This window comes from Camarhynchus parvulus, chromosome 3 (assembly GCF_901933205.1).
Source record: "Camarhynchus parvulus chromosome 3, STF_HiC, whole genome shotgun sequence".
Taxonomy (NCBI): Eukaryota; Metazoa; Chordata; class Aves; order Passeriformes; family Thraupidae; genus Camarhynchus; species Camarhynchus parvulus.
In genome coordinates, this window is record NC_044573.1 from 100,690,108 (window position 1) to 100,716,699 (window position 26,592).

At 36.2% G+C, this 26,592-nt stretch overlaps 1 pseudogene; it reads right to left on the reverse strand.

Moving 5' to 3' along the window:
• The window catches only part of LOC115901811, a 150,086-nt pseudogene extending 124,402 nt beyond the window's left edge, over positions 1-25,684 (reverse strand).
• Positions 25,685-26,592: the final 908 nt, after the last annotated feature.

Genomic DNA, 26,592 nt, shown 5'->3' on the forward strand with positions numbered 1-26,592 from the left:
AGTGTTCATAGTATATAGAACTTACATATGTTCTCTATATGATTTTTTTATCCCAATACATACAATCCAGGAACCCTATAATGCTACAGTTGGGGCCCCAGTGTCATTCTTATGCAGAAGGAAACTAAATGATTTTGAAAGAAATGAGGAAATCTAAGCAGATGTATATTTTGAAAAAGCAGCAATTTAAAAGGAGGAAATTTATATAATTGTCCTCTCTCCACTATTCTGGACCAATGGAATAGATATAATCTTTTCAAAGCACATAGCTAGAATATTTGATTTGCAGCATGTGTAAAGGTTTTTTTTCTGGTCTAGACTGGGCTCAAACTAACTAAAAATTATGTGAAGAGTATTCATGTATCTCCTAATTTTTTTAAAAGTATTAATCAGGAGATAAATATGTGAAAATTTGAAATAACAAAGTAGGTTCCCAGAATGTTTTTATTTATAGCTGTCAGGCACTGTCTATGATTAGCCATTAATTTCAGAAAATCTAGGAATTCAAAAGCTGAAATAATTTAATGGGTGAACTATATAAAAGTGCTTATTCTGATAAAGCTAGACAACATATGAAGTGACAAAGATGGTAGTCAAGAAAGAATATGTTGTATTATTCAGAGACATGTTATTTTCCATAAAAATCCATATGTTTTTTCAGCATGCAGGCATTTAATAATGCTTTCTGGTTAATTAACTATCTTTGGGAGGAGCTAGAGAAGAATTTCTGAAGACACATGTTATTATCTGTACTTGGGAGTACTGACTTAGAGATGATCCAAAACACAGTGCTTACTTACAAGTACATTATCCATCTAAGAAAAACGTAATAAACCTTCTTAACTACTATTTTACTTAGGGCATTTCCCAGATTTATAATATAAAATTACAGCTATTTAAATGACGGAAGGAAAATATGTTGCATAAAAACTACAGATTTCTTTCATTTCACACTCTCTTTTCAATTTTTGTGCCAGGTTTGTGTGCTTGCTTGTTTTTCCCTGTCAGATTTGGCATACAACTGACCTCTGTGATGTTTGCTCAACTATAGGTGGAAAAGGAATTGAAACAAAAGAAGCGAGGACAGAATTGTTTGTGAGCCATTCAACACAGCTGTTGCAAATAGCATACACTTGCATTATGCCATGCCCTTTTACATAAAAAAACTGTGTTTGCCACCATTTGGAGCTGTTTTCCTTTGTTTTTCATAAAGAAATTATTTTAATCTTGTTTGCTTTATTAATTTGGTTTTCGGTGGTTTTGCTTCTTGTCAACCTTTCCTTAAGGACTTTGATTTTTTTTCCAGCTAAAACACATTCTCTAAGATTTATCTGGCAGTAAAAAGAAATGTGTTTTCCAAGCTTAATGTAAAACAGGAATACTAAATTGTATCTGCATCCTTGCATTCTGATTACCAGAGGCTGACCCTAATCCAAAGATTTCACTCTGTGGGTCAGTAGATTAAGTCAGATTTTTTGACTTAAATTTTATTTGGAGGTAAAATTTTGCTGCCCTTACTCAGAATGGGTCAGATTCCAGTTTTTTAATGTTATTAACATAAAATTGCATTATTTTATATAATAACACTTAGCCATGGGGGATAATCAGCTGGAAATTAACTCAGTGCTTCATTGTGACTAACAAGCTAATGTTACCCTCAGATAGACTCCTTCAAGGTAAGCAAGGTCGACTATGTAAGAATAAGGAGTGCATATTATCCTATTTTCAGCAGTAAAGAAACCATTACATGGATATTATGTACATTCTGAGATTCAAGACTGAAGGAAGATAATGAAGAACCATGGGGAAACAGAAATTTGACAATACACAGCTCTTTAGACTAGTAAACAAAACTGTAAATTGAACAGAATCTGAATAAAATTGATATTGAACAAGCCTTGCTACCTATTTGAATATTTTTGAATGCATTTTACTGGATTCCACATACCAAACATTATTAAAACAAACTTGTCATTTGATACTTTTAACTGTCCCTTTTCTTAAACTATAAATTAACTTATTTTTTTAAAGATCAGATATGCTTTCCTGCATAGCAATTTGGCCTAATATTCATTTAAACTAACAGACCCTCTAAGTGTGTAAAGCATATCTTTTTCACACACATGAGGAAAAAATCTTTCTAATATTTGGCAAAGCTATTGTACTCAAACAGTGAAGTTGATTTGCATGTGCACAACAATTTCAATATGCTCTAAATGCACATACAAAGTGTCTCTATCTTGTGGATGCACTCCTTTTTAGTCTTTCAGGATTCATGCCAGGTTCATGCTGGCCCCCACCAGCTCAAATTCTTGGACACTAAACAACTCAGAACACAGGGGAATCAGAAATACAGTCATTAGTGTAAAAACCAATAGTCCACTATGCAAAGAACATAATTTTCAGGTATAATTAAGATCCCAATTGTTTTACATTTCCTCTGTAATCACTGGAGGCATGAACAGCCAGAATTCATCAATCAAATTTTTCTGAATTCTAGACTACTTCACTTGACTAGCCAAAACAATGTTAAATGTGTTTGAGTCTTAGTCTGTAAATGTCTGTTGGTTTAAATGATAACTTGTATAAAGGAGCAGCGTATCCTTCCTTCCTCCCTCCCTTCTCCTTCCCTCCCTTCCTCCTCTTTTCTTTCAGTGTTAGGAAGTGGCAGTATCACTGAGCATTTGACTGCCCACTTCAGTCTAGGCTTGCATCTGATTCCAATATTTTACTTGGTTCAATTTCAGATGGAGCCCTGTTCAACAATATTTTCAAGAACTCAAAACAGAAAGATAAATGAATGGTGAATACATTAATGAAACTCTTATTATGATGTTTTTCTACCTTTGAGAATATGTCTGGGGAAGGAAACCTATCTTGCTTCTTTTCTGTCTCTCTGTCTCTCAATCTGGTAAACAGCATGGTAACAGCCATTTACCCATCAGGAAGAAACAATGTATCCTAAGAATTTCTCTGCTATCTGTTCTTTATCCCTCATGATGTCTGTCTGAAGCAGTTTAATCTCTCAGCACCATCTTTGCCAGAAGAGTGGTTGGTGAGTGATGATGGAGATGACAAAGTTTATGAGCAGTTAGACAGAAATAGGAAGGAGGCCTAGTAACATTGTTCTATGAAAATATTAGGTCACATTTGAATAAGAACATATGGACTGTAAGGGACCTATTTGTCTTGACAATGTACAAGGGGTAAACTGAGCAGCAGAGGAATTAGTGTCTTGACTTCTATTCCATTAGTGTCACATTTTTCATGTTTCTACTTATGACATGCTTTGTTTTCTTTAGTTTAGTATTTGTCTCATTCACAAATGTGTAAAATTGAATGGTATTTTCAAAATAGCTCTGACAGTGTTGCAACTGTAAGTTTAGTTTATATTTTTTATGCCAAATTTTTCCAAAAGAAAATTTTCCAAAGGAATTGGTTGCAGACTTTATTAATATTTCTCTTTTTATTGGGGGTGTCAATACAATTTTCTACTCTTTTGATATTATATGATTACAAGAATCATACTAGATTCCCTTATAGGCTTCCCAAGTGGGTTTTTTCAGAAGACTTTATGCTTAGGAATTTTTTAAGTTTCTAGAATAAACAACATAACTGTTGTCTTCTTCCTAGAACCTCAGCAACGTCTTTAAACTTTTCACATGCAAGTAGTCAATAATAAATCTGGTGTTTGGGTCACAGGAACTAATTCTGTAAAGGCTGAAAAAAGACATTTGAGAAAAACAGGCTTGTTTTCATTACCTGTTCTATCCCTTTCCCAATATCAATCATACAACAAATCTCAAAGCATATTTACCCAAAAGAAGCATTATTTCATCTCTAACATTTTGGGAATGACCTTTAAATAATATGTGTATTGTCATGCAGTATCTATGTAGAGTTTTAGTTTAAACATAATGAACAGTTGTAGAACATGAAACACTGCTAATGTTTTCACAAACTATCTGTCATACCTCAATTGACATTTTCAATCAAATCCCTTGAGGGTGCTTGCTTCTACAAATAGCAGCCACAGTATGCACTTTTTTAATCAAAAGTTTTCTATAATGGCTAACTAATAATTTCTACTGTCACTTAGCATAGATTTTTCTGTGGAAAGCACCATATGTTCACTCTCTAACCATGCCAAAGTTACTGCAAAAGATGATGTGCAACTGAAAGAAGAAAAGAATGTAAAATGTAAATGTGTAAAATATAAGTGTAAAAGCAGAGCACTGGTTCTCTGGAATCAAGCTACCATCAAAGAAGGCTCTTCATCTGTTGGAAACTTTTAGTTTTCCTCTGCACTTCCTCTGTTTTCTACGAAAAATTTTTCATCAATTATGTTATGTCTGGTAGAGGATTTAGGGATTGATTTCAGTATGCTTTGTATCAGGCATTTATTTTGATCCAAAATATTCATAAGGGATAAAAAGCAAATTGCAGTTATACACGAGACAGTATAATCTTTTCAATTTTTATGCTATTAAAAATTCAATGTAAAATTTCATTTTGGAGGAATACAGATTTAAGAATTGGTCTAAAAACTCACCAAAATAGGTAACAAACACAGATTAAAAGCACAGAATAAATCAACAATATCAGTAGATAAACCCAGAAATCTACTAGGGTTTTTTTTGCCAAGATTATCCTGACAAGAAAAAAGACTAATGAGGTAATTTCTTTTGCCAACCAGACAGCCTGTGAAGAGGAATGTGCCTAGTAATAACAGTAAAAATCCAATGCCCAAAGAGATATCATGGTTTTTCAACTCAGAGAAAATATGGTCATAGTGTGCCATGCATTAACAACGTCCTCAGCAATCTGACTTTATGCTCCCACTAAAGAATGTCTGTGAAATGGACTTACACATGTAAGAGATGTCAGATTAGCAACTAGCAAATTTACAGGGTGTTGGGAAAACATTCAGAGCTGGCTCTTCAAACATTGCAACTCCATTGAGGCTGGCTGTTAGTCATCTGTGTGTCTGAGGATTCCAGCCAATCTCTCCTGAATTTTTTTCCCCTAGTTTATTTGTCTTGTGTGCTGGAGATAAGAATGATTTTGATTTACATAGTGTTGATATTTTTCCTAGCTTTTAATATGTGTTTCTCTTCAGATAACACCAACTTTTCATTGCATTTTTAACTTCTTCTGGTCACTTAATAACCAATTTTAAAGAACTATCCATGGATTAAAAATATATTTCCTGAATAAATTAGCATGCATATATCACTATGTATATATAGACTCATTTCTATATATAGAAATTTTATTGCTCATATCCATTACTTAGCATTTATTTGCATTGAATTTTGTCTAGCACTTCATTGCCCAGATCTCTTGTTGGGTTTCCTCTCACAGCTGTGAAAAAGTAAATTGTCAAGCCCAAGATCATTATGTAAGATCTCCCCATAAACAGTAAAGTGTGCGATTCTTCTTTCTGTAAGCACAAATGGACGAATCAGCTTCCTAATGTATATCTTTCCAAACTTTCTGCTGCAATCTTAAATGCCAAATTTAGTATGGATATCAAACTTCTAGACACCTAAACTTAGCTTACATTAATTCCATCCTTAGTATCATAAGATCTTACAACTACTTATTATATGCACATTTATCTTACTCTATTAAAAATAATTTTCTAATTGTTTCATCAGCAACTTCTGTGACCTCAGTGTTCATCATCTTTATGAGACTGCTTGCAAATATACTGCAGAGCACAAAGTCCTGGTGAAACCTCACTCATAACAGCTCTTTTGAAGGTTAGGTTATAAATTGAGATTAGTAATTTAACAATGTCATATCCAAATTCCTTTACAACTCTTGGGTGAATACTATCTGTTCCTGGCAAATTGGTTATGTTCTTTTCATCAACTTCATTTCAGTTAGAAAGGAGCTTTTCAGACTCACCTTACCAGCAATGTCTGTTATGGCTTTAATATTGTTGGATGCCTCTTGTAGACAGTTTTGGGTTCTGCCATCTCTAGCAGTCATCTGACTTGCACAATAGAGCACATAAAAGGACTTAATTACAATGGTTTTTATATGTTGCTTCTTAGAATTTTTTTTTTGTTTGGTCTGGTTTATAATAATTCTACATTTGGTTATTAAGAGTTAATGTTCTTTTCCCTTTTATGCAATTGGAAACTTCCACTTTAGGATGAAAAATTACCACTTACCACTTTTTTTACTCTTATGGTTAAATAATTAAGTTTCAGTCCCTTTTTTTTACCCTAATGTTTTGGGGTTTTTTTAGATATTCCTCATACCTACTGAAAACACTTTGTCCTTTTATGCACTTTTTAGATAATCTTGTATCTGTTTTGCTTAATTTTATGGCATTTTTCTTTTGAAAGAAAACTAAAGAACTATTCTGTTGAATTATGAATTTTATTTTTGCTTTTCTAAGGTAGGTAATCAACGCAGTCACTATTAAAAAAATTTTGGATCAGGCATCCTGCATCTCTCAATAACAAATCAAAAAAATTAATTTCTGTGATTTCCTAGCAGCAAATTTCTCCAAAAAGCGTTTGAGTTTTAAAAATGTAACACATAATAGCACAATGTTCATCTAGTCTATGTGTGAACAATCAAAATCACTCAATATGATTATGCTTATTATTATTACTTATTATGCTTATTATTATTTGGGGTTTTTTTTTTTTACTATTTTGGGGTTTTTTTTTACTATTTTTCAATACTTTTCAATATCCTGTCTAGTTCTAATTTTAAACACTTCAGGCATGGTGTTTCAAGCTACTGAGATGGTCTCTTTTGTTTGATGTGGCTAATTACAGTCCAAATAATTTTGCTCTGCCTTAATACTAACTTTTAAATCCCCTTTCTTGCATAAATGTTCTCAGAGACCTGTTTGGCATTGCACATGGAGCACACCAAGCAATGCAATGAAGTCCTCCTCCCTGGCTGAAGTTCTCATAGCTGGCATTTCTTTCCAGAACTGATCCATGTGTCAATGACAGCTATGTACTCTTCAAAGACTAACTTGTTCTTGAAGTTTGGAATGGAATGGAATAGGACTTTAGCAGTTGGAAGGGACATATAATTATCATCTAATCCAACTGCCTGATCAATTCAAGACTGACAAAAATTTAAAGTATGTTCTTGAGAACATTGTCCAATCGCCTCTTAAATACTGACAAGTTTGGGGTATTGACCACCTCTCCAGGAAGCCTGTTGCAGTGCCTGTTGCTTCTTCACTCAGTAAAGAAATTCTTCCTGTAGCCTAAATCTATAGCTTTTAACCATTTCCATTTGTCCCATCACTGAGTAGCAGGGAGAAGAGAACAGCACCTCTCTCTCCACTTGTCCTCCTCAGGAAGCTGTAGAGGGCAATGAGAACTCCTTCCAACCCTTTCATCAGTTTTGTTGCCCTTCTCTGGACTTGCTCAAGGACCTTCTCATTGTTCCTAAAATGTGGGGACCAGAACTGCACTCAGGTGAGGCTGCACCAATGCTGAGTACAGTGGATTCATCACCTCTCTTGACCAGCTTGTATTGCTGTTTTTGATGTACCCCAGGATGGGGATTACCCTCTGGGCTGCCAGGGCACAGCACTGCCTCATACTGAGCCTGCAGGACAGCCTGCCTCATACTGCACAGGACACAAAGATCCTTTTGCAAGGCTGCTCTCCAGCTACTCATCTCCAAATTTCTGCTTGTGTTTGATGTCACTCTGTCTTAGGTGCACAGTCTGGCATTTGGACTAGTTGAATTTCATCCCAGGATTATTTTGAAAACTTTCAATCTATCTAGACCCCTCTGCAAGGCATCTTGCCTCAAGAGTCAATAGCATGTCCCAGTTTAGTATCAACAGCAAACTTGCTAATGGTGCATTCAACTCAGGCATCCAAATCATTGATAAATATTATTAACATATCTGGCCCTAAAGCTGAACCCTGAGGAACACCTCTGATAACAGTCACCAGTGAGATGTAGCCCCACTCACTACAACCATTTGACCTCTGCCCTTCAGCACACTGTGAACCTGCTTGTCCCAAGGTGAATACACTGTCCAGAAGGATGCTGTGATGGAAAATATAAAAAGTTTTACTAAAAATCCAACATCTTTCATTCATCCACTACGTGGGTGACTTTAATAGCAGGATATCAAATTAGTTAAACAGGACTTTCTTTTCTGAACACTGTGTTGACTGTATCTGATGATTTAATTGTTCTTAAAATGCTTTTCTATATGCCTCAATATGATCTTTCAATCTCAGTATCATCTTCTCCATAATTTTCCTGGACTAAGAGGTCCATAGTTCCCTGGATCTTCTCTAACCATTTTTGTACTTAGGCTAGCTTTTTTGTACATTGGCTAGCTTTCAGTCAGCAGGGACTGCCCTTTTTGAGATGATTGAGAGAGCTCCTGTCATAACATCTGCTACCTCCTTCAGTACTCTGGGATGAATCCTCTCAGATTCCACGGCTGTGTGAACATTCAGCTGATACAGCTGGTACCTTACCCTTGCAGTCATTGCAAATGAAAAGCTACTGATCCCATGTTTGTGCTCCTTCAACTCAAGGGAAAGGGCATCCCAAGGTCTATCACTACTTTTAAAAGCAGAGTCTAAAACCTCATTGACTATCTCATCTTTTTCTTAATTCATGTTAGTCAGATGACCATCTTCAAAAAGTATTGGTCTCATGTTTGCTATATATCTGTTCTTGTTATTAATATGCTTTTAAATAGTCCTTCTTGTTTCTGAAACAACATTGGCCAGTTTCAACTCTAAATGGCTTTTTTTTTGTTTCTTCACTTCACATGAATGAACTACAGCACTGCTCTTCCTTCAAATCTTACTTCCTGAGGTCATGTAATTATTTTTTGTTCCTTTTGAGATTCATGAAAAGTTCCCAGCTCAGCCAAACTGGTCTTCTGTTCTGTTAGCTTGACTTATGACACAATAGAATCACCTATTCTTGATCTTATATATTACTTATCAATTTGGAAAGCAAGTATTTTGTTAGGAAAAACAAGGAGGGAAAAGATCCTTTAATACATGTTCTTACTTACACTGACTCTTTTTCTTCTTAATGAAAGAAGAGCATGCTCCTTTCATTAGAAGAGATGCTTTTTTCCACTTTGTAAACTCTCTTGAACATCTAAGCATGATTTTACTGTTTTAAAATTATGGCCCATCTATTGAGGATCAATTATATTTGAGGATACTGCAAGTATTCTGTGCCTTTGAAACCAGCATGGAAATCCCTGTTGCTTTCAGCAACACAGGATACAGTTTGAAAGTGAAGTAGTGGACCTACTGTGAAAGAGAAGTAGGAAAGCAAAAACTGTGAAGTTTATAATTCTATTTAATGACAAAATTGCTGGAGAGACCCTGAAGGTACAAGTTCTAAACTACTTTTGAACTTGATTTTTTTTTAAATATGAGAAAAAGCACTTATAAAAGTTGATATATATGCTTAAGATACAGCTTGATAAATTTGATAGCCTACAATTACAGATTATTTGATCACTCAGAAAGTTTATTCTCTACATGTTCTCTTAATTGTTACTACAACCAAGATCTTAGAATATGAAAAAAAATCTATGTTCAACTAAACTTTGCTATTTGATCTGAGCATTGTACTGAATATGATTACCTCAGTTTTAAAATTAAGTGTTAATTTCTATGGAGATTTAAAAGACCAGAAATACACAATTGTAGTGCTTTATTTTGTTCCATTTGTGATATATCCTTCCTTTCATTTTTTTCTAACAACTGGTTTTTTAGGAGAAAAGTACAGTGCTCCCTGTCAGATAGGAGCACATTCTTTCACAATAGGAAAGAGAAAAGCTAATTTTGCCTGCAGATATATTTGAGAAATCACAGTGCAGTGACTAATTAAACAGCAGCAGTAACTATTTTTTGAAAATTATAAAGGAGGAACACCTATGAGAAAGCAATCTGATATTGCTTTGTAAAGAACAAATACAGGTAGGATCTGTTAAAACCAGTTACCATTCCATTAAGTAATGGAACATATACAAAAAGAAATATTACTATCTTAAAAATGTCAAGATAGCAAGCAGAGTAGTTTTATAAAGAATAAGAGTGAAGGAACTTGAAGAGGGGAACTTTGATTTTTGTTTGTTAATTGCTCAATAAAATTTTAAAAATTGCTATGATACAATGAGTTAAAAACAGTCCTGGGGAAAATTTTAGAACTGGTGAAAATTTTTTGTGATATTTTAAACTAAACAAGTCAATGCATGTGCTATAGGGAAATAACCCTAAATTAGTGTGAGAATAGATTAAATGAACCAGTTTCAGATGCTCTTCTATGAAAGAAAATGTTGTGTATAAAGGGCTTAAGTGAAGTCCCATTGCAATCAATGGGAAGACTACAGATGGAGTAGATTCAAATAATCGCTTCTCAGTCCTCTGGTAAAATACACTTCAATAAATAAAATACTCTGGTAAAATACATCCTCCAATTTAAAACAGATTTGAAAGTTTGAGAATTCTGTTTTAGTTCTCAGTGTAAAAAGAACAAACCCAAACTTGTCTATTGCTGTGTCTCACGTTTTGTGTTTGTAGAAGATCTTACAACTCCTAAGAATATGTAGACAAGTATCTATGAGTCCCATTGTAGGCTTTCAATGCCATGATATTTCTAGGTCTATTTTGCCATAGGGTCATCTTGAGAACAACTTATGCTTCCAACAAGAAGTGCAAGTAAAAAAAACTTGTCAAGAGCAACATAAAGAACTGCCATCCTCAGTGTAAGACTAAGATGCTGAGCTGAATTTTCTCTATAAAATGGATGCTCCAAATAGATAATGAAATAACTAAACATTTGGTTGAAACTAAACTTTAAAAAGGCATATCTTTATGAGACCTTGAATTCTCTTCTTGCTTTTAAATTTATAGAAAATTCTTTGATTTTTGAACCTCAGGACAATTTAATATAGCATGCTTAATAGTTTGCCTGGTTAGAGAATTTTATATGTGACCAAAAAATTCTGATATGAGGAACTGTTTTCAAACTAATGGCTGAAGCCAAAAATGAAGGTCCTCAAAAGTAAAAGATTTGTTTTTGTGTAAGGAATACAACACTAATTTCAAGTAACATTTGTGGTTAAAAAGTCAAACTAAGCATCAAGTTTGTTATCTAAATTTAGCTTTTCATGTAAAAAAACCTGACTTAAAAGCATCCCTGCTGGTTTTAAGTTGCCGCAGCCTGCAACACCCAGATGAGACAGGACTGTCCACCTTTGAAATTCATCTACGTGCAGTCATCCATGGTTCATACACAACTTGTTTGAAAGATGAATGCTGTGGATTCCTCTTCCCTTTAGCTCTCTGCCGGCAGCAAATTTGTCAGAGGCAGTTGGTCTGCTCTAAGGTTTTACCTTCTCTTCAGAAAATAAATTAGGAGTATTAAAACTTCAGAAGATAAGATACCTCTGAAGCACTGTTGAACTCTGCTGCTAGGCAGGAGGTAGGGGAGACACATTAAGTATTCAATGCTGACATTTCTGCTAAAGCCTGCAGTAGGTCTTGAGCAAGTCATTAAAGTAGTTTGTGTTAGGAAATAGACTTTTTAGGAGGTTTCAAGTATATTCATTCTATTTTCTCTATTATTTTTATTGAATTAAGACTACATCCTATAGTCCTTTTCTGTAAAAAAAAAACTGTGATGAAACATGCTCATTATTATACCCATTGATTCAGACAGTTAATTAGTAATTGATTTCAAGTAGTGTGTCATCAGATACTGTTGGTTGGTTTTTTTTCAATGAGGGGGCAAAAAAAAACCCCAAAATTATAATTACTTAGAATTTTTTTTTTTAAAAATTGAATTAATATTATGCAAACCATTTCTAATCCCGTTAGAATGTGTGGTCTACATTTCCATAATTCACCATTAGCAGTCTAATTACATGTGAACACATTACCAGCACAGAAAATATGAATTACAGCAATATGAATCACATTCTATCAGGCATTATGTCTTCTTTGTCCCTTTCTCATTCACACCCATCATCACCTTCATGCAAGGAGCTGCTAAGAAAAGTATGAAACATACAGAAACAACACAAAAAATGCATGCAGAAACATCAGAAAAAGCCACAAATGCAACCAGAACTATCTTACATTTCCTGTAGAATTAATATTAAAGAAACCTAATTAGCCAAATGTTGAGGGCAAAGTGCAAACTATTCTTCAGCAAAATACACAGTTAAGAGTGTCTGTTCTCATTAAGGGATTAGTAACTAATGGCTTTTGCCCTTAGGAGACAGTTTTAAATGCAAAATATATTGTGAGCAACATGCTATTTTCACAAATCTAGCCATACTTTCTTCTTTATAAATCTTAAGATATTTGTCTTTGAAAAACCTACTCAATAAAGAATTTAGATGAATTTTTTTCTACAATTTAATTTAGAAATTAGGAATTTACAAAAACCTGAATACCAAAAAATTAAATAGTTACTCTCAAGAATGTCAGTATTTAGAAACTTTGAGTGTTAAAACAGAAAATTGAAACTAAAAACAGCAGTTACCTTCTGTTAAGCCAAAAGGAAAAAAAAACCAAACACACCAAAATCAACCCACCCCTCCAACCAACCAACCAACTAACTAAATAAATGAACAAATAAGTAGAAATAACTTGAATGTGAAGTTTCTGATTTTAGTATGCTAAAAATGGTGTTATAACAACAGTAATTTCAAACAACTGTGTTAATGGTCATACTCCTAGGAGCATGGAAGTGGCAGAAAGTACAGACATGTCTGAAAATATTTCTTTGCCCAAGCAATAACTGTAGCTGTCATTTTACTTAAAACTGGTTATTACAAATACTTGGGAATATGACAAACAACTCAGTAATGCATGCTGTGATGTGTGAAAGTGTTCATGTGGACAAGCATGAAAAGATCTGAAGATTCATGGTTTTACCATGACAATGCCTTGGACAGAAGTGTTTACACCAGGAAACAGACATTTTTAATGATATTTGGAGTTTTTTGCCAACTTAGTGGGGTTTTTTTATTATTATTTTAAGGGTCAATAGATTTCCACAAACATATATAGCATGGCCTATGGTTATATGCCCCTACATCACTTTTTCTCAGTGACAGAGAATATACATGAAAAAAAGCATTTAAAAGAATCTAGTAAAAGTTTAGTGTTTAAAAAGAATAGGGGAATTGCATATTTTGTTTTGTCAATAAGCAAATAATTAAGAAGCTGGTTGTAAAACCACAGTTTTATCGTGTAGGTAAGGAAATGTTCACATGTGATAAAAATATGCTCAGTTATCCATAGGATGTGGACTGCTTTGTACTGCCTAAAAAAATCAATGAGAGAATAAGATACAAAGTGTATTTTGCAGCTGATAATTGTGGTCCTGTAGGCTGAGATATTTGATACCGTGTCTAAACACTGGAAATGAGATTTCAAGGACAGCATTAAGAGGAACTTCCAGAACTGCCTTCAAGCCATGCACTCATATGCAAATAGACAGCTAAGGAGAATTAACTGTTTCCTCCAGTTAATATCCACAATCTATTGCTTCCTTCAATAAGTGGTCAGTTAATCCTGCTTCATCAGAAAAATAGAAATCAATATTCTTCCAGACCTGGATAGTAGAACACACCAAATAAGCAAGGGCATAATCATGTTGTGCATTATTTTTGGTTCAGTAAACTCACTAGAACACGTTTCACCAGATTCTTTAACAAGCCTATGAAAGCCAAAACTGTGTCTACAGTAAAATAAGAGCATTCTTTATAAATTCACATAAGCAAAACAGCCATTCATTAAGAAGGAAATCTTACAGGCACAGGAGAAAGCCATGTCCACATGCCAAAAGACAAGCCATCAGGGAAGAAGACTGACCTGGCACAACAGAGACTTTTGGCTGGAACTCAGGAAGAAAAAGGAGAGTTTTCAGCCTTTGGAAGAAAGGGCAGCAACTCAGGACTGCAAGGATGCTTTGGAGTAATGCAGGTGGAAAATCAGCTGTGCCAAAGCTCAACTAGTACTTAATCTGGCCACTAGCATAAAAGATAACAAAGAAGCTTTTTAGAAAAAGCAACAGAGGAAGACCTAATTTTAAATCCTCCCTTTATTGGATACAGGGGGAAACAGTAATAAATGAGGAATAAGCAGAGGTACTTAAAACTTTCTTTGTTTCAGCCTTTAACGGTGAGAGCAGCTGTCCTTCAAGTACCCACCACTCTGAGTTGGGATACAGGGACAGGGGGCTGAATGAAGTTTCTTAATCCAAGAGGCAGTGGTCAGTGATCTGCTGCCCGCCTTAAACACACACAAGTCTATGGGGACAGATGAGATCCACCCAAAGGTATTGAGGAAGTTGGTAGAAGCACTCGCTGAGAGACTTTCAATTATTTACCAGCAGCCCTGGTTACTCAGGGAGGTCCCAGATGACAGGAGGTTGGCAAATGCTGCCCAGCTACAAGAAAGGCCAGAGGATGGATCTGGGGAACCACAGCCCTGTCAGCCTGACCTCGGTTCTGGGGAAAGTCAAGGAGCACATCATCATGAACCCCATCATATGGCACAGGTAGGACAACCAAGGAATCGTGTCCAGCCAGCAGGGATTTATGAAAGGCAGCTGCTGCTTGACTGACTTGATCTCCTTCTATGACAAGATGCCCCAGTTAGTGGATGAGGGAAAGGCTGTAGATGTTGCCGGCCTGGATTTCAATAAAACCTCTGACACCATTCTCCACATTATTGTCCAGGTGAAATTGGCTGCTCATGGTGAATGCAGTCAATGCACTGTTCACGGGATAGAAAAGTCTCTGGATGGCTGGGCCCAGAGAGTGGTGGTGAATGGAGGTAAATCCAGTTGGCGGCTGGTCACCAGAGTCAACACTGACTCAAGGATCAGTGTTGGGGTGAGTCCTGTTTAAGATCTTTATCAATGACCTGAACAATAGCATTGAGTGCTTCCTCAGTCAGTTTGCAGATGACACCAAGTTTGGGTGGGGATGTTGATCCTCTGGAGGACAGGAAGGCTCTGCAGAAAGATGTGAACAGTCTGGATCAATGGTCTGATAACAACTGTGGGAGGTTCAACAAGGCAAAGTGCCAGGTGCTGCCCTTGTATCACAACAACCCCATACAGTGTTACAGACTTGGTTAACAACTGGACTTGATGACCTTAAAGGTATTTTCCACCTAATGATTCTATGATTCTAAGAGTATATATAAAGCTGCTTAGTGAAAAAGGATGGTGATGCTGGTCAACAGCTGGCAGAACATGAGCCAGAACATGGCCAAAAAGGCCAATGTTTCAGATGCATCACTGCATTGCAGCTTGTATCAGAAGTAGTGTTGCCAGCAGGATAAGGGCATCTCCGTGAACATGACACTGATGAGCTTCACCTTGCATCACGTGCTGAGTTTTAGGGCCCTCAGTGCATGAAGGACATCAAAGTGCTGGAGGAAGTCCAGAGCAGGGCAACAGAGCTGGTGAAGGGTCTGGAGCACAAGACTGGTGGGACCAGCTGATAAAGCTGGAGTTGTCTTGCCTGGAGGCAAAGTAACAAGGAATAGGACAAGACAAAACCACGCCAAAGTTGTGCCAGGGGAGGTTTTGATTGGATAGAAGGAAAAATTTCTTCATCAAAAGGATTGTCAAGCACTGGAACAGGTTTTGAAGGTCTGTGATGGAATCACTATCCCTGGAGATATTTTACATATGTATTGATGTGTCACTTAAGGACATGATTTGGGATTGGACTTGGCTGTGTTAATGGTTAGACTTAATGATCTTAAAGGTCTTTTCCCAACTCAATGGTTCTAGGATTCTATGATTAAAATCTCAAGTTTTAGTTTTCATATCACATGTGCAAGGGATCATTTCAGTGGTGTCTTGCAGTTGGACACACAAGTACATTTTCACAGATCTGAGATTTATCTGCAATTTTCTGATCATAGTCCCTTCTCAGTTACAGTGTTGGGTATGTCTGTACATGATTTGTAATACTTATACTATAATGTTAACATGTCTGATACATCAAGTATCTTATGTTCAAGATTTCAGCAAGGTAATCCCTCTGTTCATACTTCTTCCTGAGAAACTAACAGATTTCTTCTTGTCAAGGGGATCAGAAGTTGCAAATAATTACCTGCACAGCCTATGGAGTCCAGAATTTCTTTATTCTTATCTGTCTGTTCAACCTAGGCCTAATTAGGGATTGATCCTGAATGGGATTTCTAGGTCTTTAGTACATCATAAATAATAAATAGGTAACTAATAAACTGACTTTACCGTACTGCAAGAGTTCATTCTATAGCTAAGGTGTTGTTTTGTGTGAAACTAACAGCCCTGAACTTAAGATTATTTGCCACATAAATAAATAGAACTGCCTTCAATATACTTTCTGAACTGCTTCTCCATGAAATCACCTTGTCAACTGGAAATCTACCTGACAATCAGATACTATAGCATAAGTCACTACAAAAAAATTTCAGTGTTAGCATATCACTCCCACAGGAATCTCATTTATATTATGAGTGACACAAAATTTAAGAGCTGCCTCTTGGTACTGACCCTCAAGTATTTTTCAGCAATGTTTGCTACTCGTGCATAAATGTAACTCTTTATTTGAGAAGCAATATAGCCAGGTATAAGAGACTTGCAGTTTTCCATTGCCAGTATTTTTATTTCCTCACCCTGTGGACCGTTTATTCCAGGGAGAGAAATCATTTCCTCTAAACGGAAGGAATTTAGAAAAAACAGTACAATTTTCTGATATTTGCAGTTACAATAAGTCCAGTTCTGAATGGATAAACTATTTGTAAAAGTAAGATTCAATGTATTTTTAACTGTATGTCATAGATAAATTAACAAAGGACCAACAGATCTCTAATCTTTAAAAAATAATACCTTTTTGTGATTTTCAACTCCTTTTTCTGTACAAGTGAAGAAAAAGTTTACTCCCCTTTCTGTTTTGAAGTATGTCTCTTAATGATAAATGAATATGGCAATGGCACATAGGGATTTCTGATTATACAATTTGTCTTCAGTGCCACTAGATACAATTTCCTGTTTCCATCTTCTCCACCTTTTTTCTGTTATATCAAAATTGCTAGGATTTTATAGATGTGTTTTTCTCTGCAACAGCTTGAAGATATCAGTAAAATGAAATGCAGTTAGTACTTAAGATCTGATAAAATATTGCTAATTTGTTTTCCAGCATATTTAATATTCAGATGTGCACAGACTAAGCTCAGGTGGGAAGAATGAAAACTGGTTAAACACAGAAAATCTACAATGACAGATACTACACAGAATTAAAAAAAAAAAAGCCACACAGAAGAGGAACATTAAAAGCTCTGAAACACCTACATACCATTCATGTCTCATAATAAATTTTAACTAGGTAACTTCCATTCAGAAAAATGTATCTTAAACTAAAAGTCCAAGAACTTTAAAACACAACAACTAGGTACCAATAAATGCATTAAAAGTAAATGCATGCAACACTGACAAATATATGTAATGTAGGATGCCGCAAGTTATTTGATTTCATTTTACTATTTAGTTTGAAGTCCTTCATTTGCTTAAGAATTATATATTTTGTATATGTACCTGACATTTTATTTCATTTTATTTGATATTTAATTGTATTTTTGTGATGTTTTTATTGAAAGGAGATGATATGCTGTAGAGGATCTAAGCACCTCCTCGACATCATCTTCTGATATATCAGTATTACTTTTTTTGCTATTCTTAGTTTAATTCTCTAAGTGTATTTTTTAGCTTTGACTGCACATCTGTCCACTTCTTAAAGCAAGCCTTTCCTCTCTGATTTCTTGTTACAGGGAAATTTAAATGGTATGGCCAGAAGGACTAAACCATAAAATTCAGCGACACACAGCTTAAAATTTAATGAACAGGACACACAACATACTCATCCCAAAAACAAGCCCCCTGCCCAAATGCTGATTAGTAGCACTCAGGGTACATCTAGGAAAGGGATGCTTGCTCCCACCCTTCAGGAAGATGGTGACCTGGCTGCCTCATCTAACACCACCTCCACTACACTACCACAAATCTCTGGATGTTCCTCTCCACATCTGAGGGGCTATCTTCCAGCTGTGCATTATTTTCTGAAGAGATTGGCATCATAAACCACTAATGGTCCTGTTTGTCATTAAGCTGAAGGCAATACCTTTGGCTTTCAGCATATATGAGACCAACTGATGGTTTGCATCAACCTCTGCTTCTCCAGTTTATCTGTGTAACACTACGGGTGAAGTAAACACCATAAAAGTCACACAACAAAGTTCCTCTATCCCTTCTTTGTTTTCTAGATCTGAAAATCAGCCAGAACTGGGCAAATCTAGTGGGGGTCACAGCTACCTGAGTGGTGCTTTCAAATAGGCTTCTTCTTTGGCTTTTCTATATGCACGTACTGAGAAACATCAAGCCTACCAGAGAAATATCAACAAGCTTGTAGCCAGTATCTTACATTTTGAGGATGAGAGATTAGATGAAAAGTGCATTTAATATAGATCTAATTAAAAGGCAGGTTTATGTACACATCCTCTCTACCTCCAGAAATTCCAAAAGTATTGCACTGTTGGCTTTACTGAGCACAGAGCATGTTCTGGTGAACACTATAATAATTGTTTATCAGTCTGCTGCAAGGTATCAGTTGTTGTCAGTTTGAGATAGTCAGTAATTATGTTAGAAGCTGATACTGTCACAGATTGCTGCCAACAAACAATGCATAAATTAAAATACAGTTATTCAGCATATTGCGCAGTATAAATTTTCCAGCATAATTCATTCCCTAGAAGTGGCAGCTGCTGCAACCTTCTAAGTACACAAAATAATCCAGCTATTTGGAGATGCATAGGTCTGCGCCCTCCTGGAGACTTTCTCCAAACAGCAGTTGAAACACCTGACACTACACTGCAAGAACAAAGAAATTCAAAACCGCTTTCCCTTTCATATTCATAGAAACATAGAATTATTTAGGTAGGAAAGCACCTCTAAGGTCACTAGGTACAACCATTAACTTAACAGGTGCCAAATTCACTACTAAAACATGTCCCTAAGTGTCATATCTGCATGTCTTTTAAATACCTCCAGGGATGGTGACAACCACTATTGCTACCCTGGGCAGCTAATTCCTGTATTTCATTCAAATAAATGTTTTCCTTATACCCAATATAAAAACTCTTACAGTTTGGACTCTGAAAACAGATAATTGTGTGGAAAACTTTTCTGTGGATAATAAAAGCAAATTTTAACACTATTTTCACATTCATTCATGAAGAGCTCATATTTTTAGCAATGGAGACAGAAACCATTGGGATCATTTTAGCATTCCCTTTATTGTTATTGAAATAAAAAGACACTTATAAAGAAGGAAAAAGTTCCAAATTCACAAGCCAACTACACTAACAAAGTATAATTCATGCACAAAAAACTCAAGAGCGTTGGCAACTGAAAGCACATTAAGATTTTTTATGCTTGAGATTCAGAGAAGAGATGAATGGAAACCTCTTGGAGGTTGTTTGTCGCAGGCATTTCATTTATGAAAAATCCTTTCTCTGGATTTTTCCTGCTGAAGCTGAGAAGTTTCAGCAACAAGATGTAAACCATGATTGTCTGCTGCTGTAGAATGCAACAAGTAGATCTGTGATTGGTCCGGTGTAGATGTTTTAGTTCAGTGACCACTCACAGCAGAGCTGGCTCTCACTCTCAGTCAGACCAGCTGCGTTTGTTATCATTCTTTCTAGTCTATTCTTAGCTCAGTATCTTCTGGAAACCTTTCCTTCTTTTTCTTTTTAGTATAGTTATAATATATATATATATATATATAAATATATCATAAAATAATGAATCAAATCTTCTGATAATGGAGTCAGCATTCTCGTCTCTTCCCTCACCTGAAAACCTTTGTGACCACTGTCACAGTTGTTCACTCTTTTGCCTCTAACTGGATTCATGAACTTGAGTCAATTACACTTTCCACATCTCAATTTGTGCTAGTTTGAAGTGGGAAAATAACCCCCACTGGCCTCAAAGCAAGTTGTGAGAACTGAAAGGGAAACCCTGGGACTGTCTCAGATGAAAAGCAGTGCTTAAATGAAAGTGTGATTCTTCACTCTCTCTTACCTTGGTGCTACAGGCATGCAACACTATCATTTTCCTGGAAAGAAAACAAGATGATGCTGTTGGGTGGGGTCCCTTTGGTTTTGTATTTTTTTTTAATGATCTCTATGACTTCATCAGATGTAATGGCTTTTCTGGTTCCCAGTGGACCCTAAACTTCTTAGGTTGCTGCTAAGTAGTAACTTTCCTCATTGTGAACAAAGTAAGCATTGTTCTAATTGGATTTTTAATCTGTAGGATCTATATATATGTTTATGTTCTTCTCTCCCAGAACACAGTGGATTGAGTGATTTTTTTCCCTATGTGTGTGTTTTTGTGTGTGTGTGCTATATTTGTGGCCTATCTGGATGTTTTCTCACAGTCTCATCATCACCACAGAAAGCAAAGTAATTTTAAAAGTCAAGATACAGAATTAGAAATTGAGTGCACAATCTTAGATTACCTCAGAGAGTCCATTTGTTATCAACTCTTTGCTCCTATGGGTTCACTCAGCAAATTTATAGCCTTTTCAGGAGAAACAAGTACATGGTGTGACCTTGAAAATACACTAAAACAAGGCCCATTCCTTAGTTGTGGCTTCACTTAGCAGAACAAATAAATGGAGGTATATGTGTATAATGTGATAGTTTATTTTTGCTTTTGATTATTATCCAGATAGAGATTTTTTTGGGATTGACTATGGCAATCCCAGTGTGATTCTAATCACATCTCTCTGGACTCTCCCCAGAGTGCCCTGGGGCATTAAGGTGGTATATCTGGTCTCATAATAAAAACTCATATAACATTAAAAGAAACTGCCTACTTAGCACTGACTTTTAATATATTCCAAACTGGTTAAACTGTGCTTGTGAGGCCTGGTTAGAATTGACCCCACTTACCCTGTCTGAAAGGGTTGGAGACTGCTGAGCAGAGGCAGATATAGATGTATTCATTCACCACTGAAGCAGAGCTGCATTTTTCTGTCATCAGAATGGAAATTCACTCCATGCTTTGTACAATCTGACAAACTTTTACCTGAAATGAACACAAACACATTTCATTTGAGATACTGGCACTTGTTAATTTTAGTGTTCTGAAATAAATTTTAATTATTAATATTAAATTAATCAAAACCCCATCAGTGACTCATTTATCTTTCCATATATACATATACATCTATGTAAGAATGTGCCTTATACTGAAATGAAGGAGGCAAAGCTGTATTTCTATGTATGCTGTATTCTTTCTATGTATGTATGCAAATATACCTGTCTCATATGATTGTCACCAGAGTGATAGATCCATGCTGCTTATTCATTAAAGCAGCAACTGCCTTAAATGACCTTATCTGATTTTCTTTTCAGATGAATTATGAGAAATATTGCAGATTAAGCATAGTTAGACTATGAAGTCTTGCATGCTTTGTAATTGGTAATAATATTGCAACAATTTTGTGCGATAAATCAGCAAATGATAAAATAAAAATTTACAAATCTACATGATCCATGTCATTGCTATTTCTACATGGATATATATGTACGCACACAAATTCATACTGAATAAGTTTTTATGGAAGTTTGCACCAAGTTTCACTGAGAATCATAAACATCCTTTAGAAGACACACAAAAAGAAAAAAAGCACTAAACAAAATGAAAGTTAATTGATTCTGTGCTTTGAATCCCTATCACAGAATTGCTGGTTGTACTTTAACCTTGGAATAGGTATTGATTGACATTTACCACATGGGACTTCATTAATTTACACTAGTATATCTGAATGTAAAGTGACATTTTCCAAATACAGGCAGACACTATCCTCTATGCAGCAATACACTCACACATTTATCTATGACATACTGGGGCACTTGTATTGACCTGATCCCCGCATTGCCCAGAATGGGTAACTCTACAACATGTACTGGCTTTTGTTAGGGATATTCTTCTTGATTTGTTTTTCATGGAAACTAGGATGTAGGCAAACAAGAAGAAAAAGATGAGATCATCTGGATCATCTGGATGATGACCCACCCCAGCATGTAATTCAGATGATGCACATATTGTGAATACAAAATTTCTTTTAGGTTTTCTGGCCTGGCCTTGGTGCTGAAAATCATCTTCTTCTCTGTACTCTGCTTCACTAAGGTCAGGTGAGATACTCAATCTATACAATATATTCTTGAGTCAATGAATAAGCTTAAGGAACTTCAGTGTTTGAATCAATCTTCTTTCCATTAAAAAGGACGTTGGTTTCATCATGAAGGTATTTATTGACCTCTGAATAGGTCTTCCCCACCAAATCACAGAGGTGATTGTGGCAGAATTTTTTGCTTTGACATATCATGAGACACGATAGGGGTGGCATGATGTTTTGGGTTTTTTTACTATCTATTTTTAAATATTTGGAGTACCTTTTCCCTGAAAAAAGGCCACTGTCTTCTACTGAGAAATGAGAATGCACTTGATATTGAAGTAAATAGGAGGGAAACCAAAATCTTGGCCCAGGATTTCTTACATAGTCATGTTATTTCCCAAAACCATGTTTTAATTTATTCAAAAGACTTATTTCCTACCAAAACTTGTATGTGGCTTATTTCACATAATTAAAACAAAAAACAAACAAACAAAAAAAAATTACAATTTGCAATCCTGTATTTTATTACTTATTTAAATAGAATATGTCAGGACAAAATGCTCATAGGATCATGATTCTATAGATAATCTTAATGAAGCAACCCTGGCAAAAATCTACATTAGTATAATACAAGCTTTGTTTCAACCCAAGGTTACTGAAAGAGCACAGAAAAATATCTGAATTATCCACAGATCCTTCTTGTAGCAAGCCAGGATGATGAAGGCTGCCATACAGAAACTGCTTCCTGTTAATCCTTCACATTTAAACTCAGTTTGAAACTCCGCTTCATTCTCCTCCCTTTATGGCTACTGTACTGCTGCCACAAAGGGAAGAGTCTAGTTCTTAGGCAAGTGGCTTGCAGAAGATGCAAAGATTTAAACAAACACCCAGGTAAAGACTTAGCAGCTAGACAGCATAGCATAAAACAAAATGTATTTATATTGTGAGACATTGCTAATAATAATTTTCTGTATATTGCACTAGCCTCTCTTCCTAACTACTTAGAGCTGCAGCCCATATGGAGACCTTTATACCCTGATCCTAAAGGAATAAATTGCTCCCTGAAGAGGAGTCAAACAAAAATAAAAGCTTGCTTTTTTTTTTTTAATTCATAAATAAGAGAAAGTTCTCTTTCATGACAGTTGTAGTTATTTCATGCATTAATTAAGAAACCAAATGGTTTACCTATTTTCTTAGAAGACTTGATTGTTCTTCAATAAATGTAAAGGGCTCCTTTCCACCAAAGTAGCTTTTGCGTGTGAAAATAAGTTGGTTAGAGCATGATGCTAATAATGGAAAAGTTATGGGTTCAATCTCCATAGGGCCATTCTCTCAAGAGATAGACTCTGTGATCCTCTTGTACCCTAGAATACCTAAGGATCCATCGCTTTAGTGTCTAGTCATGTCAATTTATTGTACCTTTCTATGAAACTTTCTGAATCATAGAATAGTTTTTGTTGAAACAGACCTTAAAAATCATCTATTTCTTACCCACACATTGTAAGACCAGGTTGCTCAGAGCTCCATCCAACATGGTCCTTAAGACTTCCAGGGAAGTGTTACACTTGCAGCATCCTCTGGGCAACGTTTTCCAGTGCCTCACCACCCTCACAGTAAATTTCTTCCTTATATAATTTTCCATTAGTGATTTGCTTGCTCCTGTGACTCTGATATCTAAACCACAGCTACACTAGCTGTCCAATTTAAGCACCTAGAAGCTTAGTGTTAGGTCCTGGGAATACTGTGTATGTTATCAGGCTAGAGTATTGTTGATTCAATATAGAGGCATCTTTTTGTAGTATATAACAAGATTTTTTAATGTCAATTTATATTGTCAAATGTCTATGGGTCAAAGGATGTATTCCTTTGACTGGGTCAGCAGCATAAGAATGGCATAAAATTTCCAATGAAATCTACAGGGAATTTTTTTGCATAGTTGTTGCATATAACACAGATATCTAGCACCAGTACAGTGTAAAAAGTATATACTACTCTTCACCTTTCAAAAATATTTAACTTAGCAAAATACCATGAAGCATCTCTCTCTGTCACACTCACATTTATGGTGCACACACACACTGTGTGTGTGTGTGTGTGTGTGTGTGTGTGTGTGTGTGTAGCCTGCTTTCACTAGCCTTCTCACCAGAAAGAAAGAGATATTTAAAATACAATATGCTAATCTGAATCAAGATTGTGTATATCAGGACTATTAAAGACCTGAGAGTTGATTGATTTTTCTGCGCTTTGGATTACAACAACAATATTTTACCTATTTATTTATTCCAAGAAACTGGTAGAAATTAACATGAATACACACGTTTCTAATTCCTGTCTACATAGTTACTCAGCACTAAAATGCTACATAAATATGTAATGTTGTATGAATAAAACTTAATTTTTTTTCTGTACTTGTCTCTCCTTGTAGTTATTTGTTGCAATACTTAATGGCCAATTAGAAATCTATTTCTCTGACAGTTAAAATCTATAATTCATCAGATGTGATATGATAATTGCCTGTTCATAATCTCAAACATTGCACATCACTGAGGAAATGATTCAGAATTGTTTTCCAATTATAAATAAACTTAATTGCTCGGAAAACGTACTGTCTCTTACAATCTTATAGAAACCGGCATTGGGAGCTAAGATGACACTACTTAAAGTTTTGCAGCTCATAATTTAGCAGTTTAAATGCACAGTTAAAACTTTATAGACATACATCAAGGCCAATGGTGCTATTCATGCCCTGCAGTTGCATCATTTGAAGCTTAAATCAGGGATATGGTGATGATCAGATAGAGACAGAGATATGCCTTTGGCCACAGTTTTCAACTCACTGACAAACATGGAGTTTCTCAACCTGCAAACTTGAGCAGACTAAAGGGACAGTAAGAAGTGAATTCATTTTTCTTTTTCTTAGTTGTGCTCTAGAGACTTATTAGCCATCAGAAAAAGTATTTGAATGTTCTCACCCTCTGGAGACTCATGTCTTATATCAAAAAATCCCATTATCACAGAGTCAGATTAGAAAAAAATCTCTGAGATTTTCTAGTCCAGCCTATGACTGAACACCACCCTGTGAACTAGATCTTGGCATGGAGTACCATGTCCAGTCTTTCCTTTAACACCCTCAGGAATGGTGACTCCACTGCCTCCCTGGGCAGCCCATTGCAATATCTATATGATCCCTTCTGTAAAGAAATTCTTCCCAATCTCCAGACTAAACCTCCCCTGGTGCAGTTTAAGACTGTGACCTCTTGTCCTGCTGCTACTTGCCTGGGAGAAGACTCCAACCCCCACGTGGCTACAACCTCCTTTCAGGGAGACGTAGAGAGTGATAATGTCACCCTTGGGCCTCCTTTGCTCCATGTTAAATGATCCCAGCTCCTTCAGCTCCTCCTCATGGGACTTGTCCTCCAGACCCTTCACCAGTTTCATTGTTGTTCTCTGGACCTGCTCTAGTGCCTCAAAGTCCTTCTTGAATTGAGGGCCACAGTTCTCGACACAGCATTCGAGGTGCAGCCTCACAAGTACTTGTACAGGGGAAGAATGTCTGCTCTAGTCCTGCTGGGAACACTACTCCTCATACAAGCCAGGATGCCATTGGTCCTCTTGGCCACCTGGGCACATGGCTGGCTCATGAAGTAGCTGTCAACAAGCATCCCCAGGGCCCTTCCCACTGGGACAGTTTTCAGCCACTCTTTCCCCAGCCTGTAGCTCAGCATGAGGTTTTCATAGCCAAAGTGCAGGCCCTGGCACTTCGTCTTGTTGAACCTCATGCTGTTGATCTCAATCCATCAATCCAGCCTACCAGGTCCATCTTCAGGACCTTCCTGCCCTTCTGTAATTTTTTGGCTTTTCATTGCTTTTCTGTCTTTCCTCCTTTCTCTCTTCCTTGATAGTCAATAAAAGTTAATTATCATTTTTGTCACAAACATTTGACCTCATTTGTGTCTTAATCTTGCTCTGAGTATTTTCAAACTTTCCCCCATCTCTGCACATGCAGATTGGGACGCATGGGCTGCCAGCTTTCCCAGGAATCTGTCATGGGAGATGGTGTTGAAAGCTTTGCTGAAATCCACGTAGACTATGTCCACAGCCTCTTCCACTAGATGGGTCATCTGGTCATAAAAGAAGATCAGTTTATTCAGGTAGCACCTGCCTTTCCTAAACCCATGCTGTCTGGGTCTGACCCCTTGTCTGTAGGGCTGATTGCATTCAGGATAATCTGCTCCATAACCTTGCTGGGCAGCAAGTCAGGCTGATAGGCTTGTCCTTCCCCAAATCCTCCTTCCAACCCTTCTTGTAGATGGGTGTCACACTGGGACCTCCCCCATTAGTCAGGG